The sequence below is a fragment of the Colobus angolensis genome, unplaced genomic scaffold (assembly GCF_000951035.1).
Source record: "Colobus angolensis palliatus isolate OR3802 unplaced genomic scaffold, Cang.pa_1.0 Scaffold119, whole genome shotgun sequence".
Classification (NCBI taxonomy): Eukaryota; Metazoa; Chordata; class Mammalia; order Primates; family Cercopithecidae; genus Colobus; species Colobus angolensis.
This window is the reverse complement of record NW_012113030.1, coordinates 4,226,841-4,230,723: the sequence shown is the minus strand read 5'-3', so window position 1 is coordinate 4,230,723 and position 3,883 is coordinate 4,226,841. Positions and strand designations below refer to the sequence as shown.

Here is a 3,883-nt window from a genome sequence, read left to right as displayed (position 1 = left end):
TTTAACAATGGCCAGGTCCTGTGCTAGGTGGAAACATTCACCACCTCATCTACTTTTCTCCACGGTCATCTTATAGCTCACTTGGAATTTGCTATCTGTTATCTTGGCATCTTAGTCCAAGCCACTTGTTATACATTTATCCACAAGAGAAGTATAAATGATACACACATGGAGAATTCCACTGTCATTCTCTGGTTCTTCTCTCAGGGATACTTGCTAATCAATATGTCTTGGGAATGGTTCTGTCCTCTGAGGTATTCTTTCCCCAGCACATGGAGAGTTTCTCCTAGGCCCCACCCACTCAATGCTTGCCCCACAGTGTTGGCTCTGGGATATACAGTTCTTACCCAGACCTTTAGTCTTATTCACAGGATTTATTTAAAATCCGCCCCCAAATAAACCTTAGCAGCTGAGCCAGGAATGGTGGTGCATGCCTGTTGTCTCAGCTACTTGGAAGGCTGAGGCGGGAGATCGATTTAGCCCATGTGTTTAAAGCTGAAGAGTGCTATGATCATGCCACTGCACTCCAGCCTGGGCAGCAGAGTGAGAACCTGTGAAGAAAGAGAGAGAGAGAGAGAGAGAGACCTTAAGAGCTGAATCCTTATCAATGGAATCTGATGAAAGGCTATGCTTGTCTCCAAAATGCTGAATGAGGCCATCTGTCTACTATTTTTGTCAATAAAAATAATGAGATGCTACTACAGCTTTCTGCAGTGTTGTGTGTTCATGTTCTTTCTACCTGCTGGGTCCACTCTGCAGTGTGGGGATTTTTTTGTGGGCTGTAGCCACAGGAAGGGTGTTCTAGTGAAGAAATTCCCTACTTGCCTGGAGTCTGAGTCAAACATGGACACTCCTTTGCACAACTTTATAACATCTTGCATAACATCAGTAAGTATTCTTTGGCAGTTGCGGCTAAAAAAATAGCTCAGGGATATTATCATTCAATAATGTTGTATGCAATAGTATGTAGGTTACATACCTGCTGATAGACTAGGGATAAATATGACTTATGGAGTAGTACCTTGTACTAAAAATAGCACTTGCTCATGATTCTAGAAAGTTAGAACTAACCTACCACTCAGATATCTGCAGGGAGAGAAGCATATGGGATTTAATCAATTATCTTCCCAAAACACTCCCTGGAAAGAAAATTGTAATTTCATTTCAAATAATCAATGAAAGATTTTTCCATGTGTTAGATGACTTATACATTGCATATATTGTCCCTCATTTCTGAATCTTGTGATCTAAAAAAATTAATATTACAATTTTATTTCTAGCCAAGTGTTCTTTACTATTAAATTTTAGAAGAGTTGTGAAAATTTGTGTTGGGAGGCACAAATTATTCTGCGCTCTTCTGTTCTATTGGGAGATATTACATTTCTCCCTATTATTTTCACTTTCTACTTATTTGTAGGATTGCTGAAATAGCTTTTGAACTGAGTGAACATTTTAATTTACTCTGTTTTTTAAAATATTATTTTATTTTATTTTTTTAAGGTTTTTTTGACTGTAAATGTATTCAATGCAAAATAATCCTCTTCAATTTTACTGAGGTGGCTGATCACGTCCACGACCAAATCCGCCTCTAAACTGGAATTCGGTTGCTGACCCAGCCCCAGCCTCGGCTTTCTTGTCGGCACCAGGTGGCGCAGCACTCCGTCTGTAGGTATCTCTGTCAGCTTCCCCTCTTATGAGTCTCGCAGGTCGCTCACCCTCCAGACCTTTAGGCCGAGGCCTGCCATTCTCTGGACGGCTATGGCGTAGGGTGGCAGGCACAATCTTCGGGGGCAGATGAAGGTAATCACGGAGATACTGGATACCCTCATTGGTAAGGTACCAGTAGAAATGTCTCCAGGCAAACTGTTCCTTCACGTAGCCTCGGGACTTGAGAGACTGCATGGCCTTCATGACATGAAGGTTGGGCACATTCTTGTCTGCCAGCTCCGGGTGCTTAGGCATGTGGACATCCTTCGTGGCCACCATGACTCCCTCCTTAAAAAGGAGTTCGTAAATGGCAATCCGGTTCTTCTTAGGCATCAACATCTCGGCAGCTGCAGGGGCCGGGGCCGGGGCTCTGTTTTTTAAAAATATTATTAAAGCTTCTTTGAACAAATAAGAGAATGACCAAAGAAAGAAATTCGAGAAGGATAAACTAAGCAGATAGAGGAAAGCTTTTTCATGTCAGAAAATGCTAAGGATAAACTAAACTTCAATCGAGACAAATGTAGTTTGAAGGCACTGACACTTCATCACCGCAGGGAGGCAGTAGCTCCTTCAGTAATAGGAAACTCAAGGCTTTTAGTATTTTTCTCCACTTTAAATTCTGAACTTTTCTATTAATAATTCTTTATGTGATTTTTTTTCTATCAACACCCATGCTTTAGTCCTTGATTTTAAAAGGTAATCCTTGCTCATGTCTGAAATAATTGGAACCCAAAAGTAAAACATAGTTTGCCGAAAGGATACAAAATTGAAAAATGACTGTAGCTGCACACCATGCATGAAAGACTTTCAAAGTCTGAGTTTCCATAAAAAATTATAAATAAATGAAATTCTTTATATGCTCAGTAAGTCAACTTTTTTAAAGGCAGCAATTATGGATTCTATAGCATAACAAGAAAGGTTGGGCGGGATTTTGAGGTCACCTCATCCTAGCATCTTCACCTGTGAACACATTTTTAACCTATTTCTTGCAGAATATTTAATATTTTGGCCACATTTTCATTTTGGTCACAACCTAAGTATAGATTTAAAGTATGGTAATACTTTTGATCCAGCAAAAGCACTAGACCCATACTCAGAGGAATTTATGTCAGAAAGTGATATCTAGTGGAAGATTCTAAAATGTTAAAAATTCTCTTTTACTCAGTTTCCATGCTTGAATGAATTACTTATCTGAGTGGAGAGCTTATTCCGTGGGGATAAACAGCTTGGTAAACGTTAGAAATAGTGGTGTCTCAGCTATTTCTAAGTATCTATGTCTGAGTATTTGCTATTTCCAGTAGAGGTAATCCAGCAGAGTTTAGATTCAGACATTTTCTTTTTTTAGTATAATCAAATATATTTTCGTCTAGCGAAGAAGGAAAAACAGATAGAGTCCATATCTTTTAGGGGAAAAGACTCCACTGATGTTGACTTTAAGTACAAACGCAAACAACAGAGGAATGGCAGGGTGAAATGTATAGGAGCACAGGTTCTGGAACACTGCACAGATTCAAAGCACAGCTTTACCATTTCCCCGACGAGTCACACTGGGCACATTTCTTAACTTCTCTGGGACTGCTTCTTTAGCTGCAAGATGGGGAAAATCATAGCACCTACTTCATAGCGTTGTATGAAGATTGAACAATTGAGTACCTATAGTATATTTAGAACACTGCTTGGCACTTAATATATGCCCTGTAAGTGCTGGTTGTCATCATTCCAACGAGAGGCATTATTTTCCAACCCTTCATTTTCTATCAGGTACTCCACATTATAATTATTATTTTTGCAGAGACAAGGTCTCACTTTGTTTCCCAGGCTGGTCTTGAACTCCTGGGCTCAAGTGATCCCCCCGCTTTGGCCTCCCAAAGCACTGGGACTACAGGTGTGAGCCACCATGCCTGACCCTGATACCCCTACATCCACATTATTATCTACATTTTACATACCAGGAAACTAAGGCTCAAAGACCTTATGACAGGTTGCACAACTGGTAAGTAGTAACACCCACAGATTGCACTGTACAGATTGTATACAAATACATCACCACAGGCATTAATAATGTCTTTATTACTAATATGTCTTTACTAATAATGTCTAATAATGTTTTTATTACTACCTGGCAACATGAATTGAGTGCTTATCCTGTACAAGGCATGGTTTTGCGTGCAAAGGA

General features: G+C 39.8%; 1 pseudogene across 1 annotated transcript; it reads right to left on the bottom strand.

Annotated features, from left to right (window-relative positions):
• Nucleotides 1-1,490: 1,490 nt before the first annotated feature.
• Nucleotides 1,491-2,061, bottom strand: LOC105500620 (annotated as a pseudogene). The gene has a single exon (XR_001000055.1). The product of XR_001000055.1 is annotated as a 40S ribosomal protein S10 pseudogene (transcript).
• Between the last annotated feature and the right edge of the window lie 1,822 nt (nt 2,062-3,883).